Source organism: Orcinus orca, chromosome 7 (assembly GCF_937001465.1).
Source record: "Orcinus orca chromosome 7, mOrcOrc1.1, whole genome shotgun sequence".
Classification (NCBI taxonomy): domain Eukaryota; kingdom Metazoa; phylum Chordata; class Mammalia; order Artiodactyla; family Delphinidae; genus Orcinus; species Orcinus orca.
This window is the reverse complement of record NC_064565.1, coordinates 35470393-35492572: the sequence shown is the minus strand read 5'-3', so window position 1 is coordinate 35492572 and position 22180 is coordinate 35470393. Positions and strand designations below refer to the sequence as shown.

General features: G+C 38.7%; 1 long non-coding RNA gene across 1 annotated transcript; it reads right to left on the bottom strand.

Annotated features, from left to right (window-relative positions):
• Positions 1-4576: 4576 nt before the first annotated feature.
• Positions 4577-19640, bottom strand: LOC125964987 (uncharacterized). The gene is made up of 3 exons (XR_007478384.1): positions 19544-19640; positions 6831-6955; positions 4577-4680 (listed from the first exon to the last, which is right to left on the bottom strand). It is a non-coding gene; the product is annotated as an uncharacterized LOC125964987 (long non-coding RNA).
• Between the last annotated feature and the right edge of the window lie 2540 nt (positions 19641-22180).

Genomic DNA, 22180 nt, shown 5'->3' with positions numbered 1-22180 from the left:
ATTTTAAAGAAGATAAATGGAAAAAGGAGAGCAAGTGTATATTAATAGCTTTTGCTGTGTTAACCTTCTTGTTTATCATTTCTAGTTCTCTTCATTTGTTCCTGTGAATTTAAATTACCATCTGGAATCATTTTCTTAGCCCATTACAGCTTTACTCCAACCCACCTCTTTGTGCTACTATTGACAAATACATTACATTTCTTTATGTTATAGACCCAACAACACATTATATGCATATGACTTTATATAATTGCTTAAGTCAGCCAAGAAAATAAATGAGAATAAATATGCATTTAAACTGTCTATTAAGATTACATAATTACCTTTACCAGTGCTCTTTTTTGCTTTATTTTTTTTAGATTTGAACTTCTGTTTGGGGTCACTTGCTTTCAGCCTGAAGAAATCTGTTTAGTATTTCTTACAAGTCAGTTCTACTAAATACTCTCAGTTTCTGTTTATCTGGGGATGTCTTTATTTTGCCTTTATTTCTGAAAGGTAAGTTTGCTAGATATAAGATTCTAGGTTGACAGGTTTTTTTTCTTTGAACACTTGATTTTGAGAAAGGATAGACTATGTTATCCCACTGCTTTCCAACCTTCATTGTTTCTGATGAGAAGTCAGCTGTAAACCTTATTGGAGTTTCCTTGTAAATGCTAAGTCATTTTTCCCTTGCAGCTTTCAAGATGTTCTCCTTGTCATTACCTTTCAGAATTTTTACTGTGATGTGTCTATTTGTAGATTTCTTTGTGTTTATCTAATTTGGGATTCATGGAGCTTCCTGGATGTGTATGTCAATATTTGTCAATAAATATGGGAAATTTTCAGCAAATATTTCTTCAAATATTTATTCTGCTATTCTCCCTCTCTTCTCCTTCTGGTAGTCCCACTAGGTATATGTTGTTGTGCTAATGATGTTCTACATTTCTCTGAGGCACTGTTTACTTTCCTTCATTCTTTTTCTCTGTTCTTTGGATTGCATAATTTCTATCATTCTAAAAGTTTGTGAGTTGTTTTTTCTTCTGACAGTTTCAAATCTACTATCAAGCCCGTCTAGTAATTTTTAAAATTTCAGTTATTAAAATTTTTGATTGCAGAATTTCCATTTGGTTCTTTTTTTATAATTTCTAGCTCTTTTTGATATTCTGCATTTGATGCATCATTGTCATTTTTAATTTTTAATCATGGTTTCCTTAATTCTTTGAACATATTTATAATGGATATTTTGAAATCTTTGACAGCTAAATCCAACATCTGGTTTTTATCACAATAGTTTCTGTTACCTGTTTGTTTCTGGTGTACAGGTTATACTTTCTTGATTGCCTGCATGTCTCAATTTTTTGGTTGGAAATTAAACATTTTAGATCATATATTATAGCAAATTTAAGCATTTGGCCCTCGCCTTCTGGGTCTTACTATTGTAATTTATTTACTTCAGTGTTCAGTGACTAGACGGATGATTTTAGTGAAGTCTATCTGCCCTCACCCCCACATAGTGTGAAGCTTCTGTTGTTGCTTCTGAAGGGGCACAGACTTGGGTATGCCCCCAGAATGCCCTGTAATAACAGTGGTTTTGGCAGAGCTATCTTTGACTATCTTTTCCCTGACCACACTGTTAAGCTCCACTAATTTCTGGCTGATTGTTCTACTGTTTCCAACAATGTTCTGGGGCATAAATTGCTTCATATGCTAAGCCAATCAAGTCAGGCTCTTTGAAGGGATAGTCCTAGGTCAGTGTTGGGATTTGCTCTGACACCGGGGGGCTCTTCCCAGCTGTCTCTTTCCCCATTTCTCTCCAGTAAACTAGCCAGCCTACAATTTAGCTTACATCTGGAATGAATCTAACAATCTCCTTTTACTACAACTTCCACTCTCTTTTTTAGAGTGCCCTTAGACTTGAACTCCTCCACACCCCTCCACACTTTACAAATAAAAGCAATTACTCTGGGGGAAAGTTTGGAGACATAGTTCCATGGCTTGCTTCTCTGCCCCCCATTTCCAGAAAAACCTCTGAGCCATGCAGTGGGGTGGGGAGGACAATGACATGTTCTCTCTGAACAACATCTCTACTTTAGGAGTTTTGCACTAAGTAGAGAAGCATGGAAGGCAACAGCTCCAGATCTCCTTAACTTGCCTCTCTCAGTGTGGAAACTCCCATGCCATGAGCCAGAGCAAGGCCATCATGACCACAGTGCTCTCAGTGGTGCTGCATCCAAGGTAGAGCCTCCATCCTATAAGTGGAAGCTGGAAAGATGAAGGGGACTCATTTAGCCACACTTGCCCAGCACCTAGCCTCAACAACAGGTTGCTGGGACAGGATAAGAAATGCTGATGACCTGTCCCTCTCAGGAAGATAACCCTCCAACTGGGAATTGGAAGAGAAAAGGAGCCGTGTGCTCTTGGCTATAGCAGTCTCAGGTGGAGTGTCTATCTCCCTGAGATGAGAGTCAGAGGGAGGCTGTGGGTCTTTGTTCAAATACCACATAATCTCACAGTTCTTACCAATTTTAGTAGATTTTCTTGGATAAATATTTCTTCATTTGCTGTATGTCCATAGGGTCATTTTCAGAGACCTCAATCTTATTTTTTTAATTTTCTCCAGTTTTACTGGGGAGAAGATCTGAGAAGCTCCTCACATTGTCATGCCAGAAGTAGAACTCCCAACATGCTTAATTTTATCTTTGCTATAATAAGTCTTTTTTTGTTTTTTAACTGAGAAGCATTATTGGGACTTTGACAGTCACAGTCTTTAGCCCACATTTTGGAGTACAGAAGCAGTTAGCCTTTACATTCCTAGGAGGCCATTTATGCTTACAAATTAGCCTATCCTTTCCTGAGCTCATCTCATCCTTGTAATGCTATGCCAAATGCAGCAAAGAGCAACACACAAACATTCTAGCTCTTTCTAACAACTTTTCCTAGATTAGCAGGCTCAGAATATCTGCCTTGCAGGTTGTTGCAGCCAATAGTTTTATCAAATATTTAGCTACTGCATAACATAGATCTCTAATATCTTTCCATTCCCCAATAGTTGTTTCCCTATTTTCTGCTGCTCAACTATTATAAGTCAATGCCCTGTATTTTAAGTTTTTGATATGGCATCAATATACTTCAAGATACTAATTTCTGTTTTAATTAGATGAGGCAAACCAGTAAAACAAATAAACCTGATTGAAATTTATTTCTTGCTCATATAATAGTCCTAGGCTGGCAATCACATCAGGAGGTCAGTACTCTTACTCAAACTAATATAGAAATTATAAAATAAAGAAACTACTTTGTGAGTGATATGCAGGATATTTTTCAGGCAACACACAACCTAAAATACATTTTTATCTTACTTAAAAGTAGGAAAATCTATATAACCTTTCCATCATAGACTTAGAGACTTTTGTGGGCCTTTATAGGCACAAAGCATTATTAGGTTGAAAGTTCTTTTTAGAGGTAATTTGCAAGCATGTTGAGAGGAGCACTTACAGAACTTGCTAACATTAAAAGAGAATTTTATTTCCTAACATCCTTTGCATTTCACACATTTGTGGGAGATAGATCTGGGGAGAAAAATACTGGTTCCCCAGTTCTCATATTTTCAGATAGGGGTAGAATTTCTACTCTACCACCTATAAGGGAAAATTATTAGGGAAGGGGGCATTTGAAGCTTCTCTCTGCTCCCACTCCACCCCATGGTGTTATGGGCTGAATTGTGCCCCCCCTCCCCAATTTATATGTTGAAGTTCTAATTCCCAATACCTTAGAATGTGACTGTATCTGGAGATAAGGCCTATATAGAGGTAATTAAGGTAAAATGATGTCATATGGGGGTGGGGGGTTGTCCTAGTCCAGTATGGTTTGTGTCCTTATAAGAACAGAATAGGCCAAAGACAACATGGAGACCTAGGCACAACCGTATGAGGACACAGCAAGAAGGTGGCCAGCTGCAAGCCAAAGACAGAGACCCTCAGGTGAAACCAACTCTGCCACCTTCTTGATCTCAGACTTCTAGCCTCCAGAACTGTGGGAAAATAAATTTCTTCTGTTTAAGCCACCCAGTCTGTGGTATTTTGTTGTGGAAGCCCCAGCAAACTAATACACATGGTGAAAGGGGTAGCATATAATTAAGTTTAGGAGAAGGAACAGGGCATGCTTGAAACCTTCCAACAGTAAACAGTAGCCAGTGAGCAAGGGATTTTTTCATTCAACCAGAAGATAGCTATTAAGTAAGTACTGCAGACTGGGTGCTGAGTTAGATACTGCTAATTCAGTAGTAAAACATTCAGCTATGATCTCTGACTGCAAGAAACTTAAGAGGCTAATGGAGAGAAAAAATGGAGAAACTTTGTGTACATGAGACACCCCAGAATATGATGAAAAGCTAGGTAGCCTGGTTCTTCCTATGGAAATCTGGGGAGATGATATCCACATTGACTTACACTGGATAGTGGGGAGCTGGGAGAGAAATGGATTATGGGTCAAAGCAGCCAGCCAAAAGTATTATCTGATCTGCTGACCAGATTCTTTTGATCCTATGGTGTTGAGGGGCAGCTTACCGTTGGATGGTAATCTATTTTGAACAGATGGAACCGGACTTGGATATGAGCCACAGAGACAATTACTGGCTAAGGGGTTTCTCCAGTTTTCTAATGAGGAGTAGCTTATAGCTATCACCAAAACCATACTGGTTAACTGAAGTATACAAAAAAATAATAATAAATAAAGCAAACTCTATATAACGTATAGTCAAAGTTAACACAATTCAATAATAGTACATAGTTTATTTCAGAGTATGGATACTATAACAATAATGAGGAAATAATAGGCTTTGGAACTTTATTCACTGTCAATTGAAATAAATGTGGAATGAGTACTAGTGAGGTGCCAACCACCACTAGGTACTAAGAGAGAGTGTAGTGAGAGAGGAAAAAAAACCAGACATGGTCCCTGCCCTTGTGAGCCTGTGCAAGTAATTCAATTTCTCTGAATCTATGTTTTCAGATGACAAATGAGGATCAAGATAGCTATTTTGGATACCTCTTATAAAGAGTAAATTTTTTTTAAAAGGGCATTTGAAAGTACTTAGCCCAGTGCCTGCCGAATAACTATGTGTTGAATGTTATTTTCTTCTCACTTCTCTCCACCTTTGCTCTCTGCAAAAAGTACAAAGTGAAAAGAAGCCCTTTGGGTATTGTTCAAATGAGTTACCAAATATCATAATCTTCATAGCCAAGTTCTAAGGCTTATAAAAAGATGACTGAATGAGGTTAGATTTTGTTTGAGTAAAACTGCTCTTGCATCATCACGGATAAAATTTTTTAGGACCTGAAGTGTATTCTTCTAGAGGGTATGTATATGCTTATTTTTTCTTCTCTATTTTGCCAGTTTTCTCATCCTTATCTCTATAGTGTTGAACTCACAGCAAAGAGCAAAATCGTTTGTTGAAATAGAGAAAGGATGTCAATAATCTGTAGGCAGTGAAATAAAAATAATCCATCCTCTTAAAGCATTAAGAATGATTTTAGATTTTTACGTGCAGAATATACTAACAAATATATTCAGTAATATATAATGATCTCCCCTTTCTCTGGAAAAAGATAAAAGCAATACAAGATAGAGGGTGGGGCTTCCCTGGTGGCACAGTGGTTGAGAGTCCGCCTGCCGATGCAGGGGACATGGGTTCGTGCCCCGGTCCGGGAAGATCCCACATGCCGCGGAGCGGCTGGGCCCGTGAGCCATGGCCGCTGAGCCTGCACGTCCGGAGCCTGTGCTCCGCAACGGGAGAGGCCACAACAGTGAGAGGCCCGCGTAGCGCAAAAAAAAAAAAGATAGAGGGTGAATCAATCTCATAACCTTCAAAATGGTACTGAAAATAGTAGGGAACATATAGTTCAGATAACATATCATATGGTGTGTGTTATCTCTTTTGTATCGAGTCAGATTCTCCATGTACCCAATGCCAGTTTGGTTAAGCACCCTAGGAAGAACTATTCCTTCCTTTTCACAACTTCAGGGAGTAGCTTCAAATACTCACAGAATCTAGTTTACTTAGTCATAATCTCAAAAGTTTTTGTTCAGTGCACTATGCCCTGAAATCCTATTCTCTGATATATAATTATGAAGTCAATGAATTGCAGACAATAAAGGCAACTTGTCCCGTTATCTTATCGTTGTCATTCCTTCCCTCCAGCTAGTCCACATCCCATGAATCAGAAGAATTTTGATTTGGGATAAAATGCTAACTTTCTCAATGGACTTCCTGTTTTTATTCTAATCCCAAATTTCCCCCAAACATCTTTTCTAAATCTGCTCTTTATATTTTTTGTACTTGAAACAGGCTGTAATTAGATCTAATCCATTTCTATCCATCATATTAGTCAGTTTTTTATTTTATCCTATGCTAGGTACAGTGCTAAGCTCTTTAGGGATTGCCAAGAAATAAACCAGGAGAGTGACTATTATACTCAGATATAAAACCACACAGTATCAAGTAATATCCTCATTTTTTCTCTATACTTTTTATATTTGTACATAAATTTATACTTCTTTCATTAAACTGCTAAAAACAACTTTTGTCTTTAACTCACTGGGCTGTATATAAAATATCCATAACTGTGGTACAAATGAAACCACCCTCTGTTTAGAGATCCCTGCAAAATCTACATGCAGTGGAGTTCATTTAAGATAGAACGTTCACACAATTTGAACACAGTGTTAGCAATATAATTAGGAGAGAACAATCTTCTGGGTAATACCAAAGTTTACTTAAACAGATTGAGGAGGCACTCACCAAAAAATTGCAGGCTCAGTTTTCACAGTTTGCTCCCTTCTGAATGACTTACCCACCAAGCAAGATAGTACAATTACTGATCTTCATTGTAAATGCCTGGACCCCCTGATGGGCTCTGATAGGAAATTATCCAATAAGAACAATGGCATTTCTCTTCATATCACATAGTTTTCATGGCTGTCAGAAAATATATACACTTCATTAAAATCAAGAAATAAAGTGATACATGTAGAGAAAACAGTGTTTAAAAAAAAAAAAGGGAAACCTATGATTATTTTCTCCAGCCTTAATTTTTCCCTCTTCCAAGCAGGCCTGTTTGCAAATCCATTACTTGATGCCCATTGATAAGTTTGGCCAACTGAAATGTCTTAATCAGAAATAACTGGTCCCACAGAACCCAACAAGATTTCTGTAGCAACAGCCATGACCTTTCACTATTCCGTTTTGGTTTCAAACCTGCCTTAGTGGTCATTCAAATCATGAAAGTGTTAAATGGGAATAGTCATAAATCAGAATTTTAAAGTCTGCTGCCAGCATGAGCTCTGTATATTTAAAAGGGGTGGGGAGAGATTTAAGGCCACATTCAACAGGACTTCACAGTTGTTAAAGTCAGCTTTCTGGAGATCTGATAATTCTACAACATGATGGTCTTTTTAAAAAATCTGGCTGTCCAAATATAAAGCATATACAGATATACACATACACCCATGGAATTTTGGAAATAAACATAAGGTGAAATGCTTTGAGTAAAATATCGTAAAATAAAAACTATTTAAATTTAAAGGACATTGAATTACAGGATTTGATTTGAAAATACTTGTGGTTTTTTTCTACATTTAAAATTGAATATTAATGCCTTTGTTTCTCTATTTATTAAAACTGGAAATAATAAGAAAACACAGAGAGATTATCAGATTCACTTGTAACTTGCACAATCAGGTGAAACTCAATCATGTACTTCTTTGATGAATGCAAATTACATAAGGACATGTGTTCTGTGAAGATCCAATGTTTGGAGTATGAAACTTGAGATAAATTAATTTGAGATAAAATATGCCTGTGTCTCCATGCAAATAAGTTTGGAAATAATTTCTTAAAGTAAATTTGGCCAAATGAATAGTTTAGTAATTGGGCAATTCCAAAACAATCGGTTATTTAAATGAAGTCTGCTTTTTTGGAGGACACATTTTATATCATGCCTTAGCCAGTAGAAATAAAGAGCCAGATTATGGCGTCTACCACATCTCCAGACACACATACAGTTGAATATGGCAAAAATTCTCTAAAACAAAGCTGGTCAGTCATTTAGTAGAAAAGGCAGCCATTTACATGACATGCGTTGAGAAATACTGAAAAGCATTTCTGCCAAAAATATCTGTTCCATTCCCCACGTTCTTATTACCATTTTTCCTGTAGCATTTAGAATTCTAATCACTAGTCGTTATTTTTGCGTGTCGTTAAAAATCTTTACCAGAAAACAAGGATATTACCTATGAAGCCATTAATAAGTCAATAACAACTTACCTTGAATTAAATCAATCAGACCATACAGATAGTTTACTTAAAAGGCCCTGAGGGACTATAATACCAAACAGGTAATTTTGATGAGGGTAGGGAATTTTTTTTTTTTTTTTTTTGCGGTACACGGGCCTCTCACTATTGTGGCCTCTCCCATTGCGGAGCACAGGCTCCGGACGCGCAGGCTCAGCAGCCATGGCTCATGGGCCCAGCCGCTCCATGACATGTGGGATCTTCCCGGACCAGGGCACGAACCCGTGTCCCCTGCATCAGCAGGCGGACTCTCAACCACTGTGCCACCAGGGAAGCCCGAGGGTAGGGATTTTAAAAAGACAAATGTTACGCCATTTTACAAGAAGAGCCCCTAAAACACTGGGTGGTTTGTCAGGGGATGCAGAATTGCAGTAGCTCATAAATGCAAAGGTTAGAGGAGGTGTGCAAAGGAGAACCTATGGCATCCTTTCCCTCCAAAGCAGCTAGTATAAAACCTGAGTGTGATTGGCCCCTTTTGAAACAATTATAGTATGTGATTTATACTCTCAGTCTAAGTAATACAAGCTTCAGCAACAGCTCTCAATGCAGTATGCCCAATAACAATGTTGAGTGAGGTATAGATTTCTCAGCACTAGCAGGGGCCCGATCTTAGTCTGAACTTGAGCGTAGAGACTCAGCAAACACATGTTAACATTTTATGGTGAGACTCAGGTTAAGTGGGGGACTTGCATACAATGCCAACGGTCACATTAGTCATAAAAATCATATGGTCAACTATTGAATGATTAAAGTCACATCCAGAGAGTTCTGAGACAAGTGATTAATGTCAGTTACAGTGTGTGTTCGGGGGTTGGGGGAGGACATGCAACAAAATGGACGATTTGATGAACTGACCAATCAGGCACATGATCCGACAACCCTAGCAGGTAATCCGGTCCCAACACACAGACACCCTCACTCACAGTTGAGTGTTCAGCATCCCCAAGTCTTTCAGACTACTGGCCTACAATCATATACATAGCTCTTGTATTCAATAAAGAAGACTTCAAAATAACAGCATTTTATTGAAAATTACACTAGAGGAAATTCTCTGAAGTAAATTAGCAATAAAAGAATAAAGCTGTTGGAAAGGAGTTTTAAGATGGCAGAAAAGTAAGACGTGGAAATCACCTTCCTCCCCACAAATACATCAGAAATACATCTACATGTGTAACAACTCCTACAGAACACCTACTGAACGCTGGCAGAAGACCTCAGACCTCCCAAAAGGTAAGAAACTCCCCACGTACCTGGGTAGGGAAAAAGAAAAAAGAAAAAACAGAGACAAAAGAATAGGGACGGGGGCTTCCCTGGTGGCGCAGTGGTTGAGAGTCCGCCTGCCGATGCAGGGGACACGGGTTCGTGCCCCGGTCCGGGAAGATCCCACATGCTGCGGGGTGGCTGGGCCCATGAACCATGGCCGCTGAGCCTGCGCGTCTGGAGCCTGTGCTCCACAACAGGAGAGGCCACGACAGTGAGAGGCCCGTGTACCGCAAAAAAAAAAAAAAAAAAAAAAAAAATGAATAGGGACGGGACCTGCACCAGTGGGAGGGAGCTGTGAAGGAGGAGAGGTTTCCACACACTAGGAAGCCCCTTCACTGGCCGAGATGGGGGGGTGGCGGGAGGGGAGCTTCGGAGTGACGGAGGAGAGCGCAGCCACAAGGGTGCGGAGGGCAAAGTGGCGAGATTCCCGCACAGAGGATCCGTGCCGACCGGCACTCACCAGCCTGAGAGGCTTGTCTGCTACCCCGCCGGGACGGGCAGGGGCTGGGAGCTGAGGCTCAGGCTTAGGAGGACAGATCCCAGGGAGAGGACTGGGGTTGGCTGTGTGAACACAGCCTGAACGGTTTAGTGCACCATGGATAGCCGGGAGGGAGCCCGGGAAAAGTATGGAGCTGGCGAAGAGGCAAGAGACTTTTTCTTGCCTCTTTGTGTCTTGGCATGCGAGGAGAGGGGATTAAGAGCACCGCTTAAAGGACCTCCAGAGACAGGCGCGCGCCGCGGCTATCAGTGTGAACCGCAGAGACAGGCATGAGATGCTCAGGCTGCTGCTGCAGCCACCAAGAAGCCTGTGTGCAAGCACAGGTCACTGTCCACACCGCCCCACCCAGGAGCCTGTGCAGCCCGCCACTGCCAGGGTCCCGTGATCCAGGGCCAACTTCCCCTGGGAGAACACACTGCGTGCCTCAGGCTGGTGCAACGTCACACTGGCCTCTGCCGCCGCAGGCTCCCCCAACATTCCATGCCCCTCCCTCTCCCAGGCCTGAGTGAGCCACAGCCCCCTAATAAGCTGCTAATTTAACCCCATCCCGTCTGAGCAGGAACAGACGACCTCAGCCGACCTACACGCAGAGGCGGGGGAAAATCCAAAGCTGAACCCCAGAAGCTGTGCGAACAAAGAAAAAAAAGGGAAATTTCTCCCAGCAGCCCCAGGAGCAGCGGATTAAATCTCCACAGTCAACTTAATGTACCCTGCATCTGTGGAATACATGAATAGACAATGAATCATCCCAAATTGAGGAGGTGGACTTTGGGAGCAAAAATATATATATTTTTTTAACGTTTTCTCTATTTGTGAGTGTGTATGTGTATGCTTCTGTGTGTGATTCTGTCTGTAGAGCTTTGCTTTTACCATTTGTCCTAGGGGTCTCTCTGTCCGTTCTTTTTCTTTTTTTTTTTTAAGTATAGTTTATAGCACTTGTTATAATTGGTGGATTTTTTTTTGGTCTGGTTGCTCTCTTTTTTGTTTCTTTTTTTTATCACTTAAAAAAAATTTTTAATAATTATATTTTATTTATTTTATTTTACTTTATTTTATTTTATTTTATCTTCTTTCTTTCTTTTATCCCTTTTATCCTGAGCCGTGCGGATGACAGGCTCTTGGTGCTCCAGCCAGGCATCAGGGCTGTGCCTCTGAGGTAGGAGAACCAAGTTCAGGACACTAGTCCACAAGAGACTTCCCAGCTCCATGTAATATCAAACGGACAAAATCTCCCAGAGATCTCTGTCTCAATGCCCAGACCCAGCTCCACTCAACGACCAGCAAGCTACATTGCTGGACATCCTATGACAAACAACTAGCAAGACAGGAACACAACCACATCCATTAGCAGAGAGGCTGCCGAAAATCATAATAAGGCCACAGACACCCCAAAACACACCACCAGATGTGGATCTGCCCACCAGAAAGACAAGATCCAGCCTCATCCACCAGAACACAGGCACCAGTCCCCTCCACCAGGAAGCCTACACAACCCACTGAACCAACTTTAGCCACTGGGGAAAGACACCAAATACAATGGGAACAACGAACCTGCAGCCTGTGAAAGGAGACCCCAAACACAGTAAGTTAAGCAAAATGAGAAGACAGAGAAACACAGCACATGAAGGAGCAAGGCAAAAACCCACCAGACCAAACAAATGAAGAGGAAATAGGCGGTCTACCTGAAAAAGAATTCAGAATAGTGATAGTAAAGATGATCCAAAATCTTGGAAATAGAACGGAGAAAATACAAGAAACGTTTAACAAGGACCTAGAAGAAATAAAGAGCAAACAAAGTGATGAACAACACAATAAATAAAATTTAAAAATCTCTAGAAGGGACCCATAGCAGAATAATTGAGGAAGAAGAACGGATAAGTGACCTGGAAGATAAAATAGTGGAAATAACTACTGCAGAGCAGAATAAAGAAAAAAGAATGAAAAGAATTGAGGCCAGTCTCAGAGACCTCTGGGACAACATTAAACGCACTAACATTCGAATAACAGGGGTCCCAGAATAAGAAGAGAAAAAGAAAGGGACTGAGAAAAGATTTCAAGAGATTATAGTTGAAAAATTCCCTAATATGGGAAAGGAAATAGTTAATCAAGCCCAAGAAGCACAGAGAGTCCCATACAGGAAAAATCCAAGGAGAAACATGCCAAGACACATATTAATCAAACTATCAAAAATTAAATACAAAGAAAAAATATTAAAAGCAGCAAGGGAAAAACAGCAAATAACACACAAGGAAATCCCGAAAAGCTTAACAGCTGATCTTTTAGCAGAAACTCTGCAAATCAGAAGGGAGTGGCATGATACATTTAAAGTGATGAAGGAGAAAAAGCTACAAACAAGATTACTCTACCCAGCAAGGACCTCATTCAGATTTGACAGAGAAATGAAAACCTTTACAGACAAGCAAAAGCTAAGAGGATTCAGCATCACCAAAACAGCTTTACAACAAATGCTAAAGGAACTTCTCTAGGCAGGAAATGAAAGAGAAGGAAAAGACCACAATAACAAACCCCAAACAATTACAAAAATGGTAATAGGAACATACAAATCGATAATTACCTTAAATGTAAATGGATTAAATGTTCCAACCAAAAGACATAGATTGGCTGAATGGATACAAAAACAAGACCCGTATATATGATGTCTACAAGTGACCCACTTCAGACCTAGGGACACATACAGACTGAAAGTAAGGGGATGGAAAAAGATATTCCATGCAAATGGAAATCAAAAGAAAGCTGGAGTAGCAATTCTCATATCAGACAAAATAGACTTTAAAACAAAGACTATTACAAGAGACAAAGAAGGACATTACATAATGATCAAGGTATCAATCCACGAAGAAGATCTAACAATTGTAAACATTTATGCACCCAAAAGAGGAACACCTCAATACATAAGGCAAATACTAACAGCCATAAAAGGGGAAATCAACAGTAGCACAATCATAGTAGGGGACTTTAACACCCCACTTTCACCAATGGACATATCGTCCAAAATGAAAATAAATAAGGAAACACAAGCCTTAAATGATACATTAAACAACATGTACTTAATTGATATTTATAGGACATTCCATCCAAAAACAACAGAATGCACATTCTTCTCAAGTGCTCATGGAACATTCTCAAAGATAGATCATGGGCTTCCCTGGTGGCGCAGTGGTTGAGAGTCTGCCTGCCAATGCAGGGGACATGGGTTCGTGCCCCAGTCTGGGAAGATTCCACATACTGCAGACCGCCTAGGCCTGTGAGCCATGGCCACTGAGCCTGCGCGTCCAGAGCCTGTGCTCCACAACGGGAGAGGCCACAACAGTGAGAGGTCCGCGTACCACAAAAAAAAAAAAAAAAGATGGATCATATCCTGGGTCACAAATCAAGCCTTGGTAAATTGAAGAAAATTGAAATCGTATCAAGTATCTTTTCAGACCACAACTCTATGAGACTAGATATCAATTACAGGAAAAAATCTGTAAAAAATACAAATACATGGAGGCTAAACAATACACAACTTAATAACCAAGAGATCAATGAAGAAATCAAAGAGGAAATCAAAAAATACCTAGAAACAAACGACAATGAAAACATGATGACCTAAAACCTATGGGATGCAGCAAAAGCAGTTCTAAGAGGGAAGTTTATAGCAATACAATCCTACCTTAAGAAACAAGAAACATCTCAAATAAACAACCTAACCTTACACCTAAAGCAATTAGAGAAAGAAGAACAAAAAAAGCCCAAAGTTAGCAGAAGGAAAGAATTCATAAACATTAGATCAGAAATAAATGAAAAAGAAATGAAGGAAATGATAGCAAAGATCAATAAAACTAAAAGCTGGTTCTTTGAGAAGATAAAAAAAGTTGATAAACCGTTAGCCAGATTCATCAAGAAAAAAAGGGAGAAGACTCAAATCAACAGAATTAGAAATAAAAGAGGAGAAGTAACAACTGACACTGCAGAAATACAAAGGATCATGACAGATTACTATAAGCAACTCTATGCCAATAAAATGGACAACCTGGAAGAAATGGACAAATCCTTAGAAATGCACAACCTTCCGAGACTGAACCAGGAAGAAATAGAAAATATGAACAGACCAATCACAAGCACTGAAATTGAAACTGTGACTAAAAATCTTCCAACAAACAAAGGCACAGGACCAGATGGTTTCACAGGCGAATTCTAACAAACATTTAGAGAACAGCTGACACCTATCCTTCTCAAACTCTTCCAAAATATAGCAGAGGGAGGAACACTCCCAAACTCATTCACCATCACCCTGATACCAAAACCAGACAAAGATGTCACAAAGAAAGAAAACTACAGGCCAATATCACTGATGAACATAGATGCAAAAATCCTCAACAAAATACTAGCACACAGAATCCAACACCACATTAAAAGGATCATACACCATGATCAAGTGGGGTTTAACCCAGGAATGCAAGGATTCTTCAATATATGCAAATCATTTAATGTGATACACCATATTAACAATTTGAAGGAGAAAAACCATATGATCAGCTCAATAGATGCAGAGAAAGCTTTCAGCAAAATTCAACACCCATTTATGAAAAAAGCCCTCCAGAAAGTAGGCATAGAGGGAACTTTCCTCAACATAATAAAGACCATATATAACAAACCCACAGCCAATATCGTCCTCAATGGTGAAAAACTGATACCATTTCCACTAAGATCAGGAACAAGACAAGGTTGTCCACTCTCACCACTGTCATTCAACATAGTTTTGGAAATTTTAGCCACAGCAATCAGAGAAGAAAAAGAGATGAAAGGAATCCAAATCGGAAAAAGAAGCAGTAGAGCTGTCACTGTTTCCAGATGACATGGTACTTTACATAGAAAATCCTAAAGATGCTACCAGAAAACTACTAGAGCTAATCAATGAATCTGGTAAGGTAGCAGGATACAAAATTAATGCACAGAAATCTCTTTCATTCCTATACACTACTAATGAAAAATCTGAAAGTGAAATTAACAAAACACTTCCATTTACCATTGCAACAAAAAGAATAAAATATCTAGGAATAAACCTACCTAAGAAGACAAAAGACCTGTATGCAGAAAATTATGACACTGATGAAAGATATTAAAGATAATACAAATCAATGGAGAGATATACCGTGTTCTTAGATTGGAAGAATCAACGCTGTGAAAATGACTATAATACCCAAAGAAATCTGCAGATTCAATGCAATCCCTATCAAACTACTACTGGCATTTTTCACAGAACTAGAACAAAAAATTTCACAATTTGTATGGAAACACAAAAGACCCCGAATAGCCAAAGCAATCTTGAGAAAGAAAAACGTAGCTGGAGGAATCAGGCTCCCTGACTTCAGACTACACTACAAAGCTACAGTAATCAAGACAGTATGGTACTGGCACAAAAACAGAAATATACATCAATGGAACAGTATAGAAAGCCCAGAGATAAACCCACGGACATACATTCACCTTATCTTTGATAAAGGAGACAAGAATATACAGTAGAGAAAAGACAGCCTCTTCAATAAGTGGTGCTGGGCAAACTGGACAGATACATGTAAAAGAATGAAATTAGAACACTCCCTAACACCATACACAAAAATAAAATCAAAATGGATTAAAGACCTAAATGTAAGGCCAGACACTATCAAACTCTTAGAGGAAAACATAGGCAGAACACTCTATGACATACATCACAGCAAGATCCTTTTTGACCCACCTCCTAGTGAAATGGAAATAAAAACAAAAATAAACAAATGGGACCGAATGAAACTTAAACCCTTTGGCACAGCAAAGGAAACCTTAAACAAGACGAAAAGACAACCCTCAGGATGGGAGAAAATATTTGCAAACGAAGCAACTGACAAAGGATTAATCTCCAAAGTTTACAAGCTGCTCATGCAACTCAATATCAAAAAAACAAACAACCCAATCCAAAAATGGGCAGAAGACCTAAATAGACATTTCTCCAATGAAGATATACAGATTGCCAACAAACACATGAAAGAATGCTCAACATCATTAATCATTAGAGAAATGCAAATCAAAACTACAATGAGATATCACCTCACACCAGTCAGAATGGCCATCATCAAAAAATCTACAAACAATAAATGCTGGAGAGGGTGTGGAGAAAAGGGTACGCTCTTGCACTGTTGGTAGGAATGTAAATTGATACAGCCACTATGGAGAACAGTATGGAGGTTCCTTGAAGAACTAAAATTAGAACTACCATATGACCGCACAATCCCAGTACTGGGCATATACCCTGAGAAAACCATCATTCAAAAAGAGTCATGTACCACAATGTTCATTGCAGCTCTATTTACCATAGCCAGGACATGGAAGCAACCTAATTGGCCATCAACGATGAATGGATAAAGAAGATGTGGCATATATACACAATGCAATATTACTCAGCCATAAAAAGAAACGAAATTGAGTTATTTGTAGTCAGGTGGATGGACCTAGAGTCTGTCATACAGAGTGAAGTAAGTCAGAAAGAGAAAAACAAATATCATATGCTAACACATATATATGGAATCTAAAAAAAGAAAAATTGGTCATGAAGAACCTAGCAGCAAGACAGGAATAAAGACACAGACCTACTATAGAATGGACTTGAGAATACAGGGTGGGGGAAGGGTAAGCTGGGACAAAGTGAGAGAGTGCAATGGACATATATACACTACCAAACGTAAAATAGATATCTAGTGGGAAGCAGCCACATAGCACAGGGAGATTAGCTCAGTGCTTTGTGACCACCAAGAGGGGTGGGATAGGGAGGGTGGGAGGGAGGGAGACACAAGAGGGAAGAGATATGGGGACATATATATATATATGTATAACTGATTCACTTTGCTATAAAGCAGAAAGTAACACACCATTGTAAAGCAATTATACTCCAATAAAGATGTTTAAAAAAAAAGAGAAGAAAGCTGTTAAACGAATATATTTTTCATGCTTTGAAGCTATGTGTTTAACAGTTTTCTAACTATTTATTCATTTATAAAAAAAATACTTCAGTTATTATCTCCTAGAGTTGAAATTAGATGTTTAATTGACTGGAGGGAATGAAAGTCATTCACTTTTAGATATGGCAACTCTTTTAAAATATTTCTGTAAAATGCTTCATAGACCACCATTAGCCCAAATTCTTGGCAAACATTCCTGTGTGTATATCTAGTTGCTTTTATAAATGTCATGCTGGAAGAGCTAACACTTTCAGAAACATGTTTATCTTAATTAGGAAAGTCAACAGACTTCTAATGGGAAGAAATGGGTATTTTTCTCTGTGGTATCAGAGGCATCAAAAGGCCCAGTTCTTCTGCCAAACCAATCTTCCTTCCTGCCTGCCTTTCAAACCCAGGTGATTGCAGACAGCTGAGCAGGCATTTTCCCCAAAGCCTCTACTGACCTGGCTTCAGTCTTTGCTCTACCGCCCCATCTCTCTCTGTCACTCTTCCTGTGTAGGTTTTTGTTTGTTTGTTTGTTTGTTTTGCCTTGGGAAACCTAGGGATATTCATGGCACTGAGGCAAAAAATGTGGAATTAAAAACTAAATTCTTGAGGCCTTATCCTAGCAACAAGACCATCACCATCTGTTCAGAAGACAAGCCAGCTATTATCCACTGCATTCTTTATACAAACTCCATCACCTGTGAGGGGAAAAAAAACTGCCCCTTCCTGGGTTCTCTCTTTGTCACAGGAGAAAGAGGTCTGTTTCCCCCTAATGCAGTAAAACCTAAAGAAAGCAAACAGGACTGGAAGCACTTATAACAAATTTAAAGAAATCTACTCGAAGGCCCTATATTGTCATTCCAAAATATCTGATAATTGTCATCTGTGCATAATGACACCTGACAAAAATATTGTTGATGTCTCTCTGTAACCACTATATTATTTAAATTAGAAAATAACAAATGGAGTGTATATCTGTGTTTTTTGTATTAAAATGATTGTCACAGTCTCTCCTTTATTTTTAGCTTCAAAAATTTTATTCGTTTCACCTTTCAAAAACCACATCAAAATTTATATTTTGAAAGTGGCATTAAAATGCTATTTCAGTGACTTCAGGGTAAGAATCAATCTATTTAGACACCTAGTTTAATCCAGGATGAAATATTTTTCCTTGGGAAATGTTTAAAACAGTAGACAGTAGCTCAGTGATATTTTATGCAGTAAAATTTATATTATTAGGAATACACAAGATCTTTTCCTCCCAAAATAGTTCAGTACAAAGGAAGAGAATATCCGTAGATAGAATATTTGAAAATGCCAACCAGAGTCTAAAGTCCAGATAAATAAAATATGATATCATTCTGGATTTTCTTTCTAGAAATAAATACACATGGAGATATGATTCAATAAATTTTAAAAGAATAGATTTATTAACTGTTTACCTTGTGCCAATCATTATGTAATATGCTATTGAGTAGTTTTCAAAATTTGACACGGTTTTTATGAATAATACATCAACAAATAGAAAGTACCCATCAAGTCCTAAGAAATAGTAGCTCTATAAATATAACTAACATTTGGTTAGTGTTTATTACTTTAAAATCCATCCATCTTTTCTACATTATCCCATTTGTTCCTGATAAAGATCCTGTGAGGCCAGCTGAGCAGTCATCTCTATCACTCACTTAAAGATGAGGAAACCTGAGTTCAGAGAGGTGTGCTGATTTTCCCATGGCTCCCCGAGAATCTAAAATCTACTTCAACCAATTTTGAAACTAAACTCTGGTTTTTTAAAAGGGCATTATTTATATTTGTACCATCAAAAAGAGAATACGAATGAATGTGAAGACTAAAGCAACTACAGCTCTTCATTCTCTGGAACAGATCGTTGATATACTCGTTGGCTGATGTTCAGAAATAAAATTTGTGTTGTACTTAGGCTCCATTTTCATGGGTCAATGTTCCCAAAGTGGTCCGTAAAATATGAACTGAAATTACCCACGTGACTGTTAATTATCTTCCTTTTTAGATTACACCTTGGATTCCCATCGTCTGCATATTGGGCACTAAAAATTTCCTACATGTTTCCCACATGGCTTTTGCTAAAATTTTCCAAGTCACAGCCACAGTTGAAAATCCTTAAGGTAGGGATTCTGAGAAGCAGCTGAATCATTCTTTTTATCCCATCTGTGAATATGCTTAATCTGAAGGGAATAAAATCCCAATGTTTGGCTAATTTCAATAGATGGAAGTAATACATCTGTCTGGTTGCACCACATCAGAGTAGGACAAAAGCACACATAAAAATGGTAACTAGATAAGATGTAGGATAGTAAGGTCATAGAAGGATACTTTGAGCCCATAAATAGGTATTCAGATGGTGAAAGGAAAATTCTTGTATGTCAGAATAATTGCCTCTAGCCAATTAGAGCCAACTGATTACATAAAAGTATTATAAAATGAAATATTTACCAGGACAAGGTACAAAGATGTGTGAAGGACCATAGATTCCACAAATATGCAACGTGGGATGATAGCTGAGTTTTATGTTTTTAGCAATGTTGTCAACTGGGTTTCAAGTCTAAAAGAAAATAATTTTTCAAAAGATTACTTTTCCCAGCAAAATACAACAAATACAAAAACAATTATGCAGAAATCTTTATTCCCAGCCCTCGTTTTCAGATTAACTTAAAACAGGTGTTAGTGATGCTAACAGCAATGTTTTGATCCCCATGTGGCCTGGTGACCTCACTTTCTCTGTTCCTTGAATAGAGAACATAGCCTTTCCTTCTTAGTCCCTTATAAACATGTGCTGGTGGTCACAAAGGAGAATTTCTGAAAGGGAAAAATAATAGGATGGGCCAGCAAACTAAGGAAATCTCATACATGCTCCTCAAAACTGGTCATAGGTTATAAACATCTTTTCAGTAAAAAGATCCCTTTTCGATGGAGTGACCAGTAATTCAGGTTTGCCTAGGACTTGAGGGGGTTTCTGGGATGAACTTTCTGTGCTGAAACTGGGAAAATCCCAGGCAAAGTTGAGGGAGTTGGTGACCCCACTTAGCTGTGAGATAAATTGACTTGCAGTTTAATTTGGCAGCACTGTTCACAGTCTTTAACATTCCTTTATAAAACATTTTAGGAACATGGGACTGAAAAGATCCAGGCTTCTATTCTGAGAATCAAGAGCTCCAAAATGCACCTCAGTAGCAGAAATCTGGGGTTTCATACTTCATAATTTATGCAAGCTACTCTCTGTGAGTTGTGCAAACACCAAGACCATTGCTTGCCTTACCGCATTGACTTATCTTGTGCTACGATCAGGAGTGATTTTGCCTTCCTTGTCTCCTGCCTACTGCTGAGTTATCCATTCACCCTATTATGCCTCTACTCCCTTTACTAAGCATGAGAGCCTAATAATTTGTTAATCATGTGAAACAACCAAAAACCTATCCTCATCCCACCATTTTTTAATAGCATGGCAATGCTTCCCTACCGTTCAGGGGAAGAAAAAAGATTCAACGGATTGCACTGGAGGTTGTCAGGGCACAAACTCGTTACTCTGTAAATTGGTTTGTAAAAGGAGTGGGGAAGAAAAGTATCAAGCATTTATCCGTCTTTAGTTACTCTGAGGTAACTAAATGGTTAATAAAAGAAAGTTTTTCTTTTAGAAAAATCCCAACAAGTAAATACAGAAAGAATGATGAAATTAGAAAAATCACCAGCTCGCAACTCTGAAAGAAATGATGCATACAGGCAATGATCACCAATGAACATAAAATCACTATTGAAAATTTGTTGCGGAACTTTAAAAGGCTGACATGACTTTTCAAGTTTAGAATCATTTAAAATGGGACACCTGGTCATTACATGCCTCACACAAAAAGCATACACAGAACCACATATGAAATATTCTAGACTGAGTAGCAAAAGCCTCTGGTGTTCATCTCATCCCTCTGCCCACCTCTGATCTCAGCTGCAGCTCTGGGGAATAGTTCCGACTCACTGTGTCCAAGACCCAGCTTCCAGGAAAACCTTCAACCAAGGGGAAAGGGAAGCCAGTGGCAAGTTTGGGAGGTGCTGTCTAAGCTTCCCAGAAGTCCCCACTGAATAGAGCCCTGCTGTCTAGAGTAGGCACCTTGATAACACAACCTTAAATGGTCTTGCCCTGCCTGGCCCACTCTCCCTACTCCCTCTCTCCTGTCTTGTGGAGAATCCCAAATAAACTACTTGCACTGGCACTGGGGTCCTTCTTGCAAGCCATGCTTTCAGAAAAGCTTTAGCTAAGTTGTTAATGAAACCTATATCTAATTACCTATTTACAGGAAATATAGGAGACAGAGGAACAAGCTTACTGTTGGCTCAAGGGATGTCCAATTTTCCCAGGACAGATGACTGGTATTTCCAACAAATGGACTGCATGAAAATAAAGGAAGAAGGGGAGGGAGGAAAAAAGGAAGAGAGGAAGAAGACGCCTTTTGCAGAATAAGAAAGACCTACATGACAACCAAGTACAGTATTTATGTGAACCTTGTTGAATTCTGATTTGAGTAAACCAACAATAAAAAATGTATCTTGAAAATAAATGGGGGAATTTGAATACAGTATTAAGTGATATTAAGAAATATTTGTTAATTTTGTTAGGTTGATTAGCAAAGTAGAGGTGGTTATGTTAAAAAAAAAAGCCTTATCAGATGAAATAACATACTAAACTATTCATGGGTGAAATCATATTTTGTCTAGAATTGTTTAAAAATACTCCAGAGAAAACAAAAAATAAAGTGAAGAATAGATAGAATCAGATTGTTGAAATGTTGATACTTGTTGAAGGTGGTAGTGGAAATAAGGGAATCATTATCATTACTATTCTCTCTACTTTTGTTTTTGTTTAAAATTGTATACAATGAAACATTAGGAAAGAAAATCTTAATGTCCTGAAAAACCCTGAATTCAAGTGAATAAAATAACATAAACTCTAATTTACTTCTCATTTAATTGACTGAAAGCAGTGCAGGCACCACAGTGGTACTACCACTAGCAGAAATTCAGTAATCCAAACATTTGTCTGTCACCTTCTTTGTTACCAGGAGCAAATTCCAGGCTAAATTA